At 46.8% G+C, this 19956-nt stretch overlaps 1 long non-coding RNA gene across 1 annotated transcript in view; it reads left to right on the plus strand.

Annotated features, from left to right (window-relative positions):
• Window positions 1–19633, plus strand: part of LOC118452321 — a 168904-nt gene extending 149271 nt beyond the window's left edge. The window contains exons 3-7 of the long non-coding RNA XR_004842067.1: window positions 9445–9550; window positions 10207–10324; window positions 14700–14864; window positions 18516–18606; window positions 19545–19633. This is a non-coding gene — a long non-coding RNA (uncharacterized LOC118452321). The remainder of the gene's footprint in view (window positions 1–9444; window positions 9551–10206; window positions 10325–14699; window positions 14865–18515; window positions 18607–19544) is intronic.
• Window positions 19634–19956: the final 323 nt, after the last annotated feature.

A 19956-nucleotide genomic window follows, 5' to 3' on the forward strand; every position in this document is an offset into this window, starting at 1 on the left:
ACAGCCACTTTGTGTTCCCAGGGCTCCAGTCAAATGCAGTCACCTCCTTCCTTTTTCCTGACCCAAAACCTACCAACAGTCACAAAGGCCAATGGTTCAGTAGGGCTTGAACAGGAAGCTTGGTTGGGCTGTTGTTCTTCTGTTGGTTTTATGGTCATGTGGAAACATGGGAGCTTTAAATGGCAGTCCAATGGTGGCCCTTGGTAGAGGTGTGGCATGACAGCAGGAGGAAAAGGCAGCAGTAGCTGGACTTTGCTGCTAGCCAGCAGCTCCAGCATGGCTGAGCACTGACATAGATTGATGGCAGCTTCTTCTGGACATAGTTGGGTGCTGGGGTGACATCATGGGTGCCTCCTGGCTACTTGTTCTCTACTCTGTGCCTCTTTTCTGCTAAGAGACAAAATTCTGGAGGAACAAGGGTTTGGTGGAGCTACATCTGAGTTGCACAAGTGCAGGGAAAGGCAGTTACCTCTGATCCTTGGGGAGTGTGACGGGGGAATGCTGGACCCTGGAATCCCATTTGAGGACAGTGGAAGCTCCACTGGAAGCCAAGCGTGTTGGGAAACAGGCTGTAAATGAGAAGGGTGTGTATTTCATAAGGCACATTGAGGCTTGTGGAGGAAGCTTACCTAAGTCCATTAGCAATGTACATGTGCCTTGGTATGCATGAATCCAACCAGCAGCACTGAGGCTTTTAAAGACAGATCTGATACAGTTTTGACCACTCCTGGAAGTAGGAAGGTATGCAGGTCTCCTTTGAAACTGCTTTCTGCTGGAATATTAACTCAATTTTGAAAGGGTTGCCAACACACGCAGCTCCACCAGTAGAAATGGAGGTGAGGTTACACCAGTTATATTGGTGAAGAATGGTGTATAGACATCCATTAAATTTTAAATCAGGCTCATTTTGACTTATTTAAAGTTGATTAAGAAAAGGTTGGTGTTGAACCACAATAAACCACTCTCAAATAAAGGAACCAATACATATTAATCAAGTAGGTAATAAGCTGGATCTGGAACGCCCAGGTTGTGTCTCTGCCCGTCCAGTTTTCTATTAAGTTTCCTTTTGCATTTCAGACTTTCTCTCTATTATTTTCTCTGTCCCTGTGAAGTCATTTTAGATACCTGTTCTCTAATGTTTTTTTTTTTTTCCTGTGAACTTTTACTGGAAATAGCATTTAACCTCCTACCCCCTAAAGCTTGTGTTCAAATCCTTCTCCATGCAGAGGGGGAAACAAGTGTGCTCTCTGCTTGAGACTGCTTGGGAAGTACTGGAGGTTAGAAATTCAAGCTCTGTGCACACAGGTTTTTGCATTATGAGAAGAAAAGCAGAGTGCTGCAATGTTCAGAGCACCTGAAGGGCAGGTATAAGATGCTGGCATCCTTGCATCTGTGATGGGTTTGGTATATGACCTAAGTTTACTTATTGCTCTTGCCCTAATGTGGTTAAGGCCTCCCTGGTTTGAAAAGTGTTTTGAAATCTTGAGATGGTCAGGTCTTTCTAGAAAGATAAAGCATTACTATATTCACCTTCTCTTCCAAACCTTTTGTTATAACTGCCTTCTGTGAGCACAAAATTCACACAAAAAATATATAAAGCATTAAAAAGCCATTGCAGTCTGTCTCCTTTCCCCCACTGATTGCTGAAGTTTCTCAATTTTGTACTCCGTTTCCATCACTTGGGAGACACATACGTCATGCCAATAGGATCCATAAATATTCTCAATCCCACTTTGCTGGCAATTTTCTCTTGCTTTAATCTGAATGTAAATGGGATCCCAATTCATTTGAGAAGCCACTGTTCTGCCTGGCTGCACTGGTAGTAATGCCCCCCTCAAAATGAAGCACCCTGTGGTCGTATTTTGAATGTAAAATATCTGTTTTGTGTTTACATGATCTCTAGACCTTGAAATCCTTCAAGGGCACCCCAAAATGTTCTGTCAATTTCTACCAGTTACCAGGTGCTGGAGGAAATACTGGAGGCTGTTCAGAACAACAGCTGCAAGGCAGAGATCGGGATGTACTGGAGACTCATCTGGCAATGCCAAAAAAAGAAAGCACTGAGTTTTGGGAGGGTTTCTCAAGCGCTCACCAGCACAGTAGGCGTGGGGTGGTGGGCTGTCATCATTGTGACGGTTGAAGCAAGTGGGATCAGCCAGAATTAAGCTGCAGCTCACAATTTGGAGAAGGGCTGTTGCCTCACCGCATTATCCAAAGGTGTATTCGGTGCGTGGCGGTACATGTCACCCTCATTAAGCTTTGTAACGTCACGCAGATCTGAAGCTGGTGATTTGCTTCTGGGATCACTGCCATGCCTCGGGCTGCCTGACGGGAGGATTATTTTTGTTCTTTGCAGAAGACACTGTTCTCCAAATGGATCATAAAAAGAAAAAAATGTGCTCGTAGGTGTTGAAAGAGCAAATGGTTTTGCATTTGACTGCGCTGTGCTTTTTCTAGTTTCTCTGCTGTTTGGAATCAAATGGGGGGGTTTCATCCTGATTTCAAATTCTGGGTCCTTGTGGACTGGCTCAGTCCAAATAACTACAGTGAGGACTGTTATTTTTTGGGGGAAAGCAAGTGAAGCCGTGTACGGTGATTCACAAACCAGACTTTCTGAGATACCATCTGCCTCCCTAGCCAAGCTTTGCCTTTCATGTTTTCCTGGGTCCTTTCATTTTTGTTTTTGGTTCGTAAGCATTCACACTCTCACGCACTCCCAGAGTGTTTCTGGAGCTCTGTTAGGGCAGCATCTGTGCCTGGTTTGAAGTCCAATTCATCCTTTCTCATGGAGATCATGGTAAACCACACTGCAGTTTTCCATGAGGCAATCTGCAATATTATGTCCTGCCCATGGTGCTCTCGTTACATGCTCTTTCTTTGCTCTGTGTTACCAGGGACCCCTTCTGGACCCATCCATGCTTGTCCTGGAGGTGGCTTCTGTGAAGCCCGTGGTGCATTTCTTCCCCATGTCTCTAGCTTTTATCATGGGTTTCTCCAAGTCCTTCCTTAGAAGTCCCTGGTGCCTCCTTATATACTGATTTTGGAGAATTGCCCTTGTTTTTCCATGCTATAACGTTTGGATCCATTTGGAGACTACTTATTTGCTAGCAGCTCTCCAGGCCTATGGCTGGCCCTGTCTTCTGCACCCGCATTCTTCTCTTTAGCCACCATTTGGCTGTGCAGGTCTGTTGTGAAATCCTTTCCCTGACTCATCCTTTTGATCCTTTTAAACCATCCCCTCAAAAAGCACATTGTAGGCTGGGATGAGGAACTCACCCAGGCTCGAGCTGTGCTGGTACCTTTCATCCAAGCATCTCTGAAGCTTCTGGAGAGGACACAATTCCCACCATGGCCCCACGTGGAGTGGGCCATGAGTCTGTGTCTTGTCTTGCTGCCAAAGGAAAGTCCTGAATTTGCTGAACCAAATAGGCCACTGCCTTCACGTGCTAGAAGGCAGGTTTGGGTGGGATAGTGTTTGGGGAAAGGCTGAGTCCACTGGTCTTATCAGATATTATTTTCTGCTTCTGGTGCTTTGGATGTGGTGATATCTCCTTTTTTGTTCAGTACTTCCAAAAAGCTTTTTGTGAGGTCAACAAAAACAATTTTTCATGGGCATTTTTCACACAGTGGGGGAGAAGGAGCCAGGGGTGCTGCAAGCAAGGATGTCCCCATCACAAGATGGGTCCTCACTGGGTATAGTGGAGGCAGAGCCAGCACTCTGTGAACAGCCAGAATGAAATCAATCAGTAACCACAGCTGACTCCTCTGTCATTGGATGTGCAGGGTTATCAAATCTTACCTGCTGTTAGAACTACATTAAAATGGAAACAGCAGCTTCAGAGAATTTAGTCCCTCTGTCATTTTATTTACCAACCATCTGAGCTCTGGTTGCAAGGTCTGCCTCTTTGGAGCTACCTTCCTAGGTGGATGGATATTGACTCTTTTCCCCATGAATTCTTCATGGCACTGTTGATCTCCTGACTTACATTTTTTGTGCCATTAAGGAAAGCAGTATCATCGAACTGTCTGCACAGGAAAGTGATGATCAGTGACAGCCTAAATGTAGCATATCAGCAACATCCCACAAGGCACTTGCTACCTCCACAGAAGGTATTTGCAGATAGTTTTAGTCAGTCTTTGTCTTGCCCAAAGGAGGAGGAGTTGCTCAAAAAATAAAGAGGTCAGTGAAGGCCCCAGAAATTGCCTGTTGTTTCCGTGTGGTCTTGGGAGGTCCTGCTTTCCCAGCCCGCAGAAGGAGGGTGTTCTTACTGGATAAAAGTGGAAAGCAGTTTGAGATGTGCAGCATGAATTTGGCAGGTACCTAACTGCAGATAGAAAGGAAAACAGGCCCAGTGCCCTGCAATGAACCCAAACCAAATGCAGTAGAGATTGATCAGAGCTGCTGCTCCTGGACAGAGCAGGACACAGTTGAGGTCCTCCTTTCTCCAAAATGAAGTCAAAGAAGAATGTGCCAAGCAGGCAGACATCGCTGGGGGACAGCACGCTTCCTGCATAGAGGTCTGAGTGCTGCTGCTATGTACAGAGCATCACTGATGCTCAGCAAGTTGCAGTTTCCAAAGCAGGCATTGATACTTGTCTGCACGTCTGGTCTGGGAGCAGCGCTCTCCCAACCTTCGTGCCAGTGGGAGTATGATCGTGGTTGCACATGGGCATGTGTCAGGTGGAAAAAATAAATGGCAAAACCACCTTGCACAGAAATATTATCACTGGTGGTTGTGCTTGTGTGTGTGTGTTTATTTTAATTAACCTCCAAACAATGTATTTGTTTGGGGTTTTTTTAAATACTATTTGAGCGCAGCTTCTAAGTGACCTCCTGAGGTAGCGATTCAGGTAATTCTTAGCAAAGAACAACTTTTGAGTAAGAGCTAAAACCTCATAATGAGGCCTCAAAACGTTAAAACCATTGCTGGATTTCCCCAGGTACCTGCGTGCCTGGAATACATTCTCCTTACGCTCCTTTCTTTGAAAGGGGTGGAAGAGACAGAGTTATTAATTAAAACAGTGGCGTGCATAAGGTTTGGAAAAGGAACAAGAAACACAAAAGGCTGTGAGTGATTTCCTCCTCCTCTCCTTCCCCTGCAATTTATTCTGTTCCTGGCTTTCCATGTAATATCTCTTCCTTGGGAAAAAAAAAAAAAACCACAAACCAACAGCCCACGTCCCCCATCCAGACTTATTTTGGGGAGATGCTTGGGAACACCTTTTGCTTTGAACTGAATCATTGCTTTATTTCATAGGTACTCAGGCAGCAGCAGGGACCCCCACACACGCTCCCTGGATCAGGTGTTGGTGCTATGCAAATATACGACAAAAAGACATTGTAGGCAGTAAATCCCTGCCCTGGTGGGGGAATGGGAGGGAGGTTCCCAAAAACACCTTTTTCTTTGGGTTCACAGCCCTGTTTGAGGCAATGCTGGCCACTCATGTTGCCTCCATCTAGGTCAGGCTCTTGTGAAAAGCCGTAGAGCTAGTTACAGGTGAGGACTAAAGGTCAAATCCAGGAATCCAGTGCTGTCATCTCTTCCAAACCACAGTTCAGGGCCCATTATCCAGCCTGCTGTTCTCCAGAGCTCTGTGTCCCCCCTGAAAACCTCCTTTGCATCATCTACTTCTCTGTAGCCTTCTTGCCACCGTATCCCATTGCTGAGGAAAATTGGTGTCCTTCACTGGCCTGGATGCTGCAAGAATAAGTGCATTGTCTGTAGTGATGTAATTTTAAAAAATTAATACATTAAAAATGTTTCCTTCCTCTACAATAATGATAATCTTAATTTCTGAGCTTCCTGCAGTGGAACATTTTCTTAATTGAATTCCTAATTCATTGAGCATCTCTAATAAGCATGAATGGCAATTTCATCTTAGTGGCTGCATTCTTCTAAGGGACGCTCTGTGGAGACTGGTTCATGAAACAAAGACTTTTTTCCCCACTCAGACCAAAGATTTAACTCCAGCCTTTGCTTACCAGTCAGCATCAAGCCAGGGCGCTCTGCTCCTCCAGACCAGGGAAGGAAACAGGAGTAAGTGCTGGGCTTCTCATTGCTGTCTCAAGCTTGAGGCGCTAACCCTCCTGCAGGCACCCTGGGCTCATCTCCAGTAGTTGATCTGGGCTTCCTCTGCTGCGGAGACCCTGGGGTGGACATCCCTGAAGGCAAAAGCTGCTTTTGCCCCAGAGGATCACCACCGACCAGGAACCCTGTGTGTTCTGCTTGGTTCAGCACTGAATGAAACACATGCTTTATGATGTGCTGTGCAATCTTACTGCATCCTTTCTAGACCTGCTTTTTTCCAAGGTCTTGGGGAGCTGGAGTTCCTTAGCTGGCATATAATGAATCTGAACCATGCTGTCATGTTCTGGTGCATTTGCCTTATCCTTCCATTTCTACCATGTGGGTTTTTTTTTCCCTTGTTCTCAATACATTAGGTCCTTTGTTGGAGATGAGCTCCTGTGTCTGTCGCAAGGTACTGGTATATCTCTGCAAGAGCTAAGTAAGGTGCCATTGCGCTACCTCTCCAGCTAGTTCAGCAAAACTCCTCCTGCCTATACAGTCACAAACCCTGCAAAGGACTTGCTTGAACCAGGCAATTTTTGCACCATTCCCTTACCACATGACCCCTGATGGAGGGCTTGTGCCACCATGCCCTCCATCCCAAAGTGCATCTGAAGGCATTTCTAACTCCACGTAGGTGCTTAGGTCACAAAAAGCTTTGCAGGGCTGGTAAAAATGCTTTTGGTGATTTTACAGTTGCCTTGTCTCATTGGAAAAAAAAAAGAGGAATGGAAAGAGAAAGAGGAGAAAACAAAGGGAAGAAGATGGGAATCCAGCTGCTGCAGTTATCTAGCTTCAATGTAACTGGTGGGACACAGACACGACTCCTTCTCCTTAGGGTTTTTTGAGCAAAGCGCCTCTCCCAGCAGCCAGTCTGTCTTTGCTGTACCCCAGTGCATCTTGTTGGTTAGCTCTAGCCTTGAAGCAGTGCCATAATTGGTCCTTTGAGGACCAACTGAAATCCAGCAGCACTCCTGAAATGAGCACGTCTGTGCCTTAGATAAAGCATGGCAGCAAGCTGAGCACATAAACCAGCACCCTCAGACAGCTCGTCTGTTAAGGCAGTGCTGCATTCTTGGGATTAAATGAGTTCTCGCAGCCAGAAGCTGGCATCACCATGTCTGCTACATGGAAAAAGGTGCATCATTTATGGGAAACAGTCTTTTGCATCTCATTTAGATGTGATGCACACAATTCTCATCTCTAGGACTATTTATCCTCTATCTTTGTTATTTCTAGAGCCTCATTATTATTATACCTCAGTGCTTTCCAAGGTCTAAAGTATTTATTCATGACCAACACAGGGTGAATGAGCTATAAAGGGATTTGGGTTCCTTTGGGAGGAAAATCACAGTCTGGCATGCTCTGAGAAGTCAGCACCATCCCTTCCCTTTGCAGCCAGGGCTGACTGTTCACAGTTTGCCATTCAAAGTGAAGAGACGGTCCAGAGGCTGCAGGACATCCAGGGAGTGATTTCCAGAGCAACCCCATATCCTGCTGCTGGTTGTGCAGGACCCAAGTTGCACATTCATATATCAAATAGCTGCAGCTTTGCCAGCTTATTGCACCCGGGAAAGCCATGCTCACAGTGTGCATAATTCCCCAGGCAATCTTGTGCCATGCTGGGTCGTTTCCCATGGCAGAGGCTTTTTGCATGATTACTTCGTAACTGTACTTTGCGCTCGTCATTTTCTGACTTGCCAGGCAAGACTACAGATGAAGCACGTTCGTTTGAAGCGTTATTCTTTAGATCTGGCAGAGAGATGACAAGTTCAGAAAAAAAAAAAAGAAAGAGTAATGGGAAACAATCCCTTCTTCACGGGAGGTCTGAATTCTTCCCTCTTCTCTGAAGGTTGCTGTTGATCATGAGCCCCGTTGCAGCGCAGTTCCTGCAGAACACCTCTCCCTTGCTATCCAGCTTCATTATGGTTCCTATTTTCTCCTGCCTCCCACCTCAACATATACTGCGCTTTCATTGGCACTCACAAGGGAATGGAGCCCTCATAAGCAAACCCTTTTGTGCAGGGAATAGTCCTGATAAAAAGCTGTTTATGTGCAATGTGAAGATGCCTACCTCAAAATCACTCTGCAGTCTTCCTCTGCAGCCCGTTATAAACATGCCAGCGGGCAGGAGATGACTGGCTAGCATAGAACACTTTTTCCCCCTAAAAAATTATCAAGTCCAGCTGTTTAGAAGGAAAGCACTGATCATCTGCTACCTCAGGAAAACTCAGAACCAGCAAAAGTGCAATAACACCTTAAACTCCTCGGGCTCAACACATCTGCTAATAGAAGTTGTACCAGGGACTGGCTGGACCATTTCACTGTTTAGTGGTAATTTTGCAGAAAATGTATTGTGCTGAAGCTGCTTTTCCATTTGGGTTAACATAGGAATGTTCTCCAAAACCACCAAACATGCATAATATTTTTAACTTAAAATGGCTGCTTAAAATGCAAGGAAGAGTGTGGCTAATTAGGCCTCTGATCATTTTAAATTAGTGCATGTGGCTCAGAGAATACAGCCCAATCCAATTAGAGCAGAGTGCTTTGCTAAAGGCACGTATAAAACAGGTGCTATGGAGGGGAAGAAAGGTCTGGAGGCATTTCAGCTCCTATCTACAGAACAAGACTGTGCTGTTTTGTGGTAGTTTTAATATTCCCCCTGTGACTTTGATTTGCAATGGAGAAGAAACAGGGATAATAAGGATCCTCTACAGCTTCAGTGTCATATTTTCCAGCTCTCCCCTTTTCACTGGTCACCTGTGTGGAGTGCAAGACATACATTTTACTCAAGGCCAGAGCAGATCAGAAGTACTCAATATGTTACATATATGTTCAGTTAGGAACTTTAATTAGGTTGTAATTCAGTATTGTGGAGGGTGACAGAGCAAGGCTGGTTCCCAGTGCAGCGCAAGTGATGGAGCAATTGGTAAGGGCTCTGTATTGTCACCTCTTGTCATCCTATACACTTGATCAATGGCTCCATGACACTCAGCAGTGACATCCCACGGTCTGGGAGACTCATTTAACTCCATCCCCTATCAATTTGATCTCTTCTCTTCATTCGTATTAGTAACACTGATTTTTACTAAGGATAGAAGCTTGCATTGAGCGTGCATCATTTAATTAAAGGGATGATGCAAACGTGTGTCTGAAATTTCCTGCGGACATTGACTTCTGGGAGGTTGTCCATATTTTGTTTGAACTCTGGCAAATTCATATCTGTGTAGAGCTTCCTTGGAGGAAGCTGGTTTGTTTTCAAGACAATAGCTCATCTAAGGCCACTTAGTATGTGCTGTAAAGCTGAGCTGCATCAGGGCTTGAACTGATTTCAGCTCTTGTTAAGCAAATGAACACCTCTCTCTCTTTACATCAGGAGCCTCTCAAGATGCTGATGTTCTTCATGGCCGTGGGCAGGGCAGTCTGTCCACTTGAAGACCTGCCCAAAAGGGTGACTGCTGCCCAACACCATCTTTGTTCAGGTGGGTCTAGCTGTATTCTCAGAGGTGGCATGAGTCTCATTGCTCTCTGCGAGTGAGCCTGCTATTAAAAACCTCAAAACTATAGTTGTTTGGAGTTTTTTTTAATTTAGAGAAGCTGAACAGGTTCAGATGTGAGCACACTGATGTTGTTTCAAACCTGATGTTGTCCTCAACAAGGAGCCTCCACGGTGTAAGTTGTAGCGCTGCTGAAGAATGTGGCTTGGAAAAAAAAAGGACTGTGAAGAGAATATTTATATTAAAAAAGGTGTAAAGAGAATATATTGTCCTTTGGAAGTGGAATGAGTCCACTGGTTTTCTGGAGGCAAATTTATAGGGTTCACTTAGAGGCAAGCCCACATCATCAGTCTGTATAGCAGCCTTGGAGCCTTCAGAGCACTTAAAAATTGTTGCAGAATTTGCATCTCATGTGGAACCAGAGATGCAGGTTGTTAACCAGATTAATCCAGAGCACCAAAGTCTGTGCCACACTTGTTGGGGGACAGAGAAAATGTCAGCAGTCGGACAGCACAGGCACACACAATTATCCTCATCGGTTATAATCCCCTTTAATTAAACCTTTGTGTGGTGTTTCAGTGCATTCCTTGCTGCACTAAAGTCACTACTTTTCCACGACATCATCTCTCTGCGTTGTTCAGGTAGTTACACTGCCTCGATCATAGCAACACTGGAGCTCTTCAAGACGTGTATCATCACAAGACTTGAATTTATCTTCTTGGCTCTCCCTTCTTCCTCGTCCCTGAGATGATAACAGAGGTGAGTGGTTTATTTCAATGTTTTCCTTTTTTTATCACGGCTGATAGACAGACCTCAGCAAAGGAGTAGCTTAGCACTTGAAACTTGAGGCAGCTCTGAGATCTGTTGGGAATTCATTTTAGGGTCAATGCTTGGGAAAGGTCAGACTCCTCCAGAAGTGAGAGGTATTTCCATGTTTCCCAATCAACTGGCCTAATGGTGTCTGGGAAATAGGCCATCCCAAGCTTCACTGTGGCCTCAGCAGACTGAGTGTAGTTAAGAAAATCCCAAGAACTGGAAATTGACTGTGAGTAAAGGAAAGTGGTGGGCAGGATGGCTGTCCCACCAGTGACGGTGTGACCTGGCTGCCGGCCAGATCACTGAGCGGCCCTGCAAAACACCCTGTAAGACTTAGATTTTCTGGTGAACATGGATAATCAACTTACTGAGATCACCCAGAAATTAGAAGCTTCGGCTTCCTAGGTACTCATTTTGAGAAAGGAGTGTCAGAGAGTGATTCCACCCCACTGCATTAGCATGGGGAGCTGGGGGAGGGCACAATCCAAGCCCAGGGGGAACCCCTGGTAATACAAATTGTATTACTCGTTAAAAGAGATTTAAGCTTGGAAAAGTTGCAAAGGGCTAAAAATGCGTGGCGAGATGGTTACTGCAGCTTAGCCGTGTCCCTCTGATGCTGGTCCGTAGGAGAGGCTGAGCAGCCTGTTGTGGTTGTCAGAGGAATAAGTCTCCTGCCTCAAAGGGTTGATCCATAAAGGATTGATGGTCCAAGTCCTGCTCTCAGCCAGGTCATTTTTGCTACCAAATGTAAATGTATTGTCAACATCGGGACATCCTGTAGACTTACTGAGTGTGTAATAAGCTCTAGGCTATCAGCCCAAGCCTCTTGCCTTAAAAAAGAAGCCCCAAAAGAGTTGTCTTAGTGTCACAGGCTGGGTTCCTGCATTCAAAAAAAAAAAAAAAAACAGCAAAAAAAAAAAAATGTGTTAACATCATATTCTTTGACAGTCTTTATTTTATTATGCTAAATAAGGAAAACACTTTCAATACAATCTCATGAGGTATGTTTTTTTCATTCCCTGTGTACAATCTTTTGCCTCAATACCTATTCTAGCCTGATTTTTTTTTTTTTTTTACTTACACATGAATGGTCAGAACTGTGTTACACACATACACAGACTGTTAAAAGAAAGAAAGAAAGAAACAAACAAACAAAAAAAAAATGTGCATTAAAATAAATGTGTGTACAACTGAGAGATTTAGGAGGGTGATCCAACCCCCTGCTGTTAGAGAAAGAGACTGTCATGACTCTCAACTCTGGCACTCTGGCTCAGACCCTAAATAGTTGAGGCCAATTTATTAATAGAGAAGGTGAGTGACAGATTCCAGATACCCAAGTCAGGCTTTCTCCTGACATTTTCTGTTGGTAAAAATAGGTAGCCTTTCTTTACATCTAACAAAATCTCTTTCCTGGCTCTCCTTGATGGCTCCCCCTCCTGTCTCCACCTCCAGAGATGTCTGAACAGTGTAATTTCCTTTTATTTTTAGCCATCTTTCACAATTGAAAGTATCTCTGTGTCAAACAGAAAACGTTCCCATGAATTCCTCAATAGGCACTTACTGAAAGCAATCAATGAAAATGAAATATTTAATGAGGTTTTATAGCCGTGGACTTGGTGACACTGGTGCATCTCAAAAGCAAAATTTTAATGACTTCAGGATTGATGGGCATGGGGCCATCATGTCCCCAGCTTTTCTGGTGCTTCTCTTTTGGGGTCAGTGTTGGACCTGGCCTGAGGGGTGCATGGGTCACTGGCAGGTGATCTTTGAGAAGCAGTGGATGTTCCTGACCCCAGAGTTTCCTGCTCTTCCTACTGAAGACTCAGTACTGCTGCTTGGGGGAAAGCTGATGTTTCTCACTTGTCAGTAGTACTTAGGGTGGTTGCAGCGCTCACCAGAGATCTAGCCACTTCCCCAGGCAGCTATTCATCTCATCTAAAGTAAAAACCACTTGGAATCAGATCCAGGGTCTAGCTAGCCTCGTTCCTTCTCTTGTGAAGTGCCCAGCACAGATGCCCCTGTAAGAAGACGACACAAGACCTCCTTCAGGTGATGTCCTGTGTATGTGCTGCCCACCTGCATGAGTTTGCACTCAGGATCTTCCTAAAGCATTGTTTTTGTCTTTGCATATAATAGTCTTTGAAGGATTTTTCTTCCCCGGATTAGCTCACCTCTTCCCAGGACAGTTCTGTGCTCCCATTTCACTGCTTCTGCTCATCCTCAGTAGCTCAGCTGGATTTTACCTTGGCCTGAAGAGCTGCAGCAAGAGTATTGCAAAGAAAGCAGAGGAGCAGAAACAGCCCCTCGACAGCACTCAGTGATGCAGGAGTTGATTCAGGATCCCCAACCCTGGGGATCCAAGGTTTTAATTGCATCTGCTTCACAAATCAAGCTCTCTCTAATCAAGCTCTCTTGTTGTGACTCACCCTAGCCCAAAGCCAACTGCTGTGGAGGTAGAGAGGACAGACCTTGGTTCTCCTCTGCCCTTTCCCCCCTCCCTCACCAGCTAACAACCTCTCTTCCCTATGTGCCCCCTTCTAGGCTGCCTCCCTCACCCCTCAAGTGCCACTGCTCTGTCCCCAGCCACCTCCCAGCATGAGTGGTGTCTCATGCATCTCACAGTCTCAGGGGGAGAGGGTGCAGGGGAACACTGTTGTGTCCTCCAAATTAAGGAGGCAGGACCCCTTCTTGCTGCTGCCCCCGATGTATCAGCCTAAGGAGGGTCTCACTTCCTACCCGTGTCAGTCCCTCGTGGTTTTCTATTGTGAAAGCCATGGAAGAGAGTTTTCAGCATGCCGCATCCGTTAGGGAATCATAACACAGCTGGAATTTATGAATCATAACTAATCATGTTGCCAGGTACAGGGAGGATTATATGATGTGTGATCTAATAACTCCTGACCATTTAATCACCTGTGGTAGGTTCTGAGCACGTTGCACAACAGGTAACATAACTGACCTTTTAAGGTGCAATCACAAGAGGTATTTCTTTCATAGGTGTTTCCTCGCTCTGCTTGGCTAGAGCATCCTTGCTGGCAGCAGGACCTCCTGGCCTGGCAGAAGCAGGCGAGAGCATTGTCCCACAGGTATTGTCACATCCCAGAGGAGTTTCCCACTGGGATTTCCGCAGCGATTTCAGCAGCAAGGGAAGGAACTGAGGCTGTTAATGCGCAGGTGCCCATAGACACTCAGAAGCCTTCAAAGGAGCCTGGAAAGGTTCTGCCATCCCAGAGAAGACATTGCTGGGGTGGACCTGTGACTGTAATCTAGCCCTGCAGTGTACCACATGTGAGGCGCACAGGGCGAGAGCTAGCAAACTTATGCCATTTGTCCATTGTTCCTTCATTCCTGTCCACCAGCCCCAAAGAAACACTTCTCCCCCACGAAGGGCTGCCTCCATAACAAAGATACACTCAGCCCCTTGCCTGGCAGCAGCAGCCCCTGCCTGCTGCCACCCCAGCTCTTCAAGCAGCTGAAGTGTGTGCCACCAGCACAGCGTCCTCAACAACCTCTTGGACTAAGCTTAGCTTCACCGACACAAATATATCTGCTGTGTGAACATAATTTCATTTAATTGCTGAGATAAATTTAAAATGTTTGCCCAGGTGACATCCCCCCTTCCAGGGGGGGAACGAGCAGGGGTTTTCTGGGTAACCCCATACTCTGCCCAGGCACTGATGTTGGCTTTCTCAGACAACCAAAGCACAATACTTGCTCTTGAACATCTTTCCTGCAGCCCTTGGATTCATTTCAAGTGAAAAACAAAACACTGACATTTTAACCATTGCCTCCCACTCAGTGTCTCTCTTCAGCCTTCGTTGCTGCTTGCTCTGGGTTCAGAAGTGTCTGGTGGATCCGTCTGCCCCTAAAAAAACATGGGTTTGCCAAAATAGAAGCATTTTTGCAGAAGGCAATGATTTGGCTGAATGTTTTGCCAGCGTGTGTGTCTGGGTTTTGCAATTTGTTTCAGCATTTTGTGTTTTCATTTAGTTCTGGATTTCATTTTCTTGTATGAGACACTACCAAAACAAAATAATGTTTGCAAATAATTTGGGGGGGGATGTTGGTTTTCAGATACATTTTGAAATTATAGGATTCCCTACCGAGAAGTCCCGTTTTGCTGTCAGCTCACAGCATGAGCCGGTTACATAGAAGTTAATGCCACTGTGAAAGGACCTGAACGTCTTCCCCACTAATATGCTTTACTTTCAGGGTGGTGAATTATTTAAAATGCTTTCTATGGCTTTAGTCTGTCCAAAGTCGCAGTCTCATATTTCATTAATGTCAGTCTCATAATCGATTATTTCTTTTCTGGTAGCAGCTGGGATCTCCTGTCAAGGACCAAGGTGCAGTTGGTACCTTCCTAGGTGGTGGTGGAGAGCAGGGCAGATGGGGTCTGGTGTGATGCACTAACTCAGCCAAAGCTAGAGATGGCCATGGCCTGCACAAGCCGAGGCAGGCTGGAGGAGATCAAAACCAACAGGTGAGCAAGAAATTACACAGGCAAGGTGAAGTAGACACTAGGGTTGGTGGGGCAAAACAAGAAAAGGTTTTTCAAGGCAATGGAAAGCATTTGTATTTGATATGCCTCTGAAAATGCTGTTTTCTGACACCTGGGAAAACTGCTCAGTAGTCATAGTGGGAAAAGAGAGTGAAGAATAACGTGTCCAGTGGAAATTCCTGCAGCTCTTGGCTCAACAGAGCATAATTGCTGAAAACTGGAGCCTGCTCAGGACACTGGAGCTAACACCTCCACGCTTGCAAGAAGTGGGATCTTGGGTGACCACAAGCAATAAGCTTGGGATGTCATTAAAATAGCAACACCTACAGTGGCGCAGAGCCCTGAGCTCCCTACCGAGGAGTTTCAGTGTGCTGCTGACTTGGAGGGAAGATGCCACCTATTAAATCACCCAAACCACTTCCTGCAGCACCTGGTTTTTCCTCATGTCTCCTATCCAAATAGTGGCTAGACCCATGTGAAAACTGCTGTCTCTGCTGAAATAGCTGGGCTGGGCATTGCTGGATCCGCACCACACATCGCCAGCGGGACGGCTGCAGGAGTAACATGCAGGAGTAACGCCTGTGCCCACATCGGGGGCAGAGCCAGGGCATGGCCCCGTTCCATACAGGGAACTGCCTGGAAGAGTACAGCTCTTCATCACAGCCCTCAGTGGAGACAGGCAACATGCAGGGACCTGTGGCTGCTCGCAGGCTCTTGGAGATGTGAGGGTATTGCCAAGTAAGAAATGGATCAGGAGCAGTCAGTTAGGAGAGCTGCCCAAGCATCTCTGGGGCCAAAGTGGTACCAGGTTTCGGATCTCAGATGTGTCAGTCCAGATGGGGATGAACAAGAAACATGAACCTTTGTCCTGCACCAGAGGTCACCACTCCAAAGCAGCTCCTTCAGCAAGGTCCTGGGTTTGGTCAGAACCTTCCCTTCTGAGTTGGTACCCAGCCTGGTACATTGGTGGTCCCTCGCTCACCATGGAGAAATCCCTGAAGTTTGCAGGTATTCTTCTATTTCTGCATGCTCAGAACCCATGTGCCAAAGGCAAAAATCCCACGGTGATTACCTCTAGTCATTATTTTCTCAACTCTGTCAGGCAGTTAGCAACAGCAAGCACTGTTGGTGGAGCCAGGAACCCTCTGCGATGGAGGTCCTCCCTTGCTTTCCTTCCCAGAGAACGCACCTGAGTGTTCCAATTGTTCCCTGGCCTGGAGAAGATCTAGCAAAGCAGATCTGCAAGCTGTGGGTGTTTTGCACTCCCGTGAACTTCCCTAGCACCTGGTCAAGCCGATTTGATCACCATTGTTTCTGGATGTGAACTGGAAGACAGGCAGAGACAGCTCTTGGGCTGGCTGGAGCCTTCAGCAGGGAGGAGGGCTGTGGCCCTCTCAGCTGCCTGCTTTCTCCTCTGCTTTCTCTTTCTCAAGGGCTTCAGGAAGCTGCAGAGGTTCAGAGATGGTTGTTTTCCCCCTTTCTTGAAAGAGTGGCTAAAAATAAAGAGAGTATTGAAACCAAGTCCAGCCCACGAAGCAGAGTGTGTAGGTGTGATGCTAACCAAGGCCTGGGGCTGTGGAGCGTCCTGGGGGAGCTGGCACCCATCTGGCAAACATGTTCTCTCTTTCTCCTCATTCTTGCTTTGGCACCTTTTCAAAGTGCACACGAGATGATGAATCTAAAGTTGGTTTGTTTTGCTTTGTTTTGTTTGAAAATGCCCTACACATGTTGTTCTGGTTATAAGAAGAGGACAATGGTTTTCATTTGCAAAACCTGCTGGGACCCCCAAGCTGCTGTTGGTCTTTGCTTTTATTTCCTGGCTGAAGGTTTCTAGAGGTGGCTGGTAGAAAACGGTGATGGCAGATACTGCTTCATGGTGGCAGACCAGGATGTCTCTGAGCTTTTGTCCTTGGCAGATGTAGACCAGCAGACAAGATGTGGTGCACAGGGGTGAGTTCTTGGACAGCCCTGGATAGCAAAAGGGGAAGACTTAATGGAAAGGAGCTCCTCCAAGTGTCATGAAGCCTCAGCTCAAGACATGAAAGAACGGCTGTCATGGCATTTGACTCATTAATTACAGGTTCTCTGTGGCTGGGCAATGTGGACATGGCAGTCCCATAGTGCACCCCTCGCTCACACCCTCCCAGTATTTCTACAGGTAGGTCTTGTGGGTGTGATGGGGAGCTGCAAGTGTCTCCTGAAGATGGAAGATTTGTAGGGCCTTTTCACAGTGAGAAAAGTCATAAGGTGTGTGCATGCTGCTACCACAGTCCCCGGAGAAGACCCTTGCCTCCACCCTGCAGTAGCAAAGGGGATTGGGGCAGGGTGGGCACTTACATTAATCCTTACACAGCCTGAGGGCTGCAGCTACTGTGGATGAAGGGCTGTGATGGATGAACACGGACTTAGTGTTATCTGTAATGCAGCAGAGATTGGCCTTTGGGATGAAGAGGATTGGAGTTGGGTTTGGTAAATTGTTTTGTGATACCATGGCCTTGGAGCAGCTCATATCCTCCCTTTGCATGGCCAGGAGGGGCTGTGTGCAGCCTCAGGGATGGGAGAGTTACCCTGTGATGCAAAAAAGCCAGGGATTTGGTAAATAAAGGTAGCCCAGGTGGGACAGTGCATGTACAAGATGAGTTTTATGAGCTGCATTTTGGTCTGCAATAGCCTACACAGGGGCACCTCTTGGGCACAGTGTCCCAGCCATTGCAGCAATCCAAGAGGCAGTAATTCCCCTTTCCTCCCCATTTTCTACATCCCCAGCACCTTTGGTAGGACTGGGAACTGGTAGGAAAGAAATTATCCTCGGAGCAAGCTGAGCCAGAGAGTGGCAAAGCTGGAAGGGCAACTGTGAAAATCCAGGTGGGAACTAAACGGACTGTACTTCCACTGGCAACTTCTTAGAGATGGGCTTCCACAGACAGTCCAGCCAGTGCTGCCTACTGGTGCTTTGACACCAGCAAAAGAAAAAGCTATGGATGTTGCCTAAACCCCACATTAACCTCTCCTCTCACCATCCGTGCCAATGTAAACACAGGGCTAGAAGCAGTTTATTCCCCCTCAGCCCTTTCCTGCTTATCTGGAGCCAGTGGCTCTCGCAGAGGGACCCGGCAAATCCTCGGATGAATGCCCAGACTGAGCAGCGTTTCCCAGGGGGATTGGGATAGATTGGGTAATTAATCGCAGCTTGTCTGGGGGAGGATGAGGAAGTCTGAATGAAGGTGTTAACGGCTCTTAAAGGCTTTCCCGGTTCACAGAGGGTGCTGCCTCAAACAGATTATCTGGAAATATTATTAGCCGGAGTGGGAAAGGGTTTTTTTCCTCCTCTAGGCTCTTTGCAGCCACCCTAAATCTGCTTGAGCTGTGGAGACAGGTTTTATTGTGTGGGGGGAGGTGGGGGAGAGGTGTTGGCTGTCAATGGGTCAGCAATTAATTGGTTTATTCCTTTCTCACGGTTATTTTCTAACCAACATCTGCTTAACCTCGGTGCCCACTTTGTCCCAGCTCAACAAACAAGAACCACAGGGATTTGCGCTGGGGGGGACCCCGGGCCACAAGATTGGCTTTGCAGGGGCTGCCAGGAGGTCCCTTGTCCCCTGCCAAGCCTCTTTCCCCATTGTCTCATCTTAGGAGAAGGATGTGGTTAGTGTTTTCTGCAACAAGACGTCAGCTGAAGGATGAGAACCGTGTACCAAGAGGAAAGAGTTGCCATAGATGGATGGTAAGTGAAAGCAGAGACTTGCCCCCTTTACTCCGAAGAAAACTTTCCTTCCAATGTCTCTGTGGCCCATTAGTTCAGACAAATGCTCTTCTCCAGCCCAGTGCCACCTTCTCTCCTGGCAGAAGTGGCCTTCTGGATGTTTCTGGGTGAGCGTGGGCTCTCCTCCATCGTCTGCTGCCATCTGGGAAACCATTTATCATGAAACCAGCTTTACTGGAACTACATTCCTGTTTCCTCCTGACTTTGTCACAATTTTAGCATCTTTGCAAGTCAGCAAGGGGAGGTGCTGTCAAGACAGAAGCCTTGTGCCCTGCCAGCTCCATCTCAGCCCAATTTCTGCCCACCAGCTCCACTGCTATAAATGAGCTGAAGTCAGTGGTGGGGCTGCACTGGCAGAGCTGTGCCAGGCAGCAGGGTCTTGCTAGGAGCATCACAGATGGTCCTTGTAACAGTAAGATGCTCTGATAGTGCATCTCGAGCTGGGAGATCACCTTTCAGACCAGAGCAGGAATAGAGAAAGAATATGGCTTTGACCTGAAGGACTGTGATAGTCGTAGCTTGGCATAGTTTTGGCTTGGAGTGAAAAGCAACCATTTCCAGTCCTAGAAAGGTGATGGAGCAGGGACTATGAAACCGCTGGTAGAGGGCAGTCCCCTCTCTGCTACACCCAGCCAGCCCCCCCAGCCTGCTGGCTGAGTGGGAAACCCCCTCCATAGAGAAACTCATTTGAAACCACATCATCCACAGGGAACTCTCCCTGTTGCCATGCTGCTACTTCTCTCTCAGCAATTCCTAGATCTTTACCAGGAATTGGGCACTCCGAATAGAGTCCCATGGGCTGCTTTCTTCATGGTTGCATTGATTTCCAACAACTAATTTAGCCAAAAAAAATGCTTAATGGAAGCAGCAGATTTCCAGGTCTGACTTTTCCTTTACAGAAGACTGTCCCTTTCAAATGTGAAGCATAGCTAGCCCAAACCAGATCCCCATTCTCCTTGGGGATCAACCAGCAGAGATGCAGAGAGAAAAGGAGTGAGTCCCCAGCCCTCTCCAGAGGTAAACTGCAAAACCACAGGCTTCACCAAAGCCCTTCTCCCAGCAGAGTCTGTCTCTCTCTCTTGACTCAGGGCTGGAAATATTGACAGGTATGGAAAATCCATTAGAAATTACTAAATAACCCTCCCTGCAGCACTGGCAGCTCCATAAGCACTTCCCCAGCTGCTGGGAGACTGCTGGAGCGCTCCCCCGAGCAAGCGGACACAGGTGGTGCTGGCATGTGTCTGGAAACAGCCCGACGGCGGGTGGGAGGCTGGACTTTTTGGTTGTCTGGACCCTTCCCCTCTGTGACAG

This window comes from Egretta garzetta, unplaced genomic scaffold (assembly GCF_000687185.1).
Source record: "Egretta garzetta isolate BGI_Z169 unplaced genomic scaffold, ASM68718v1 scaffold215, whole genome shotgun sequence".
Lineage (NCBI taxonomy): Eukaryota > Metazoa > Chordata > Aves > Pelecaniformes > Ardeidae > Egretta > Egretta garzetta.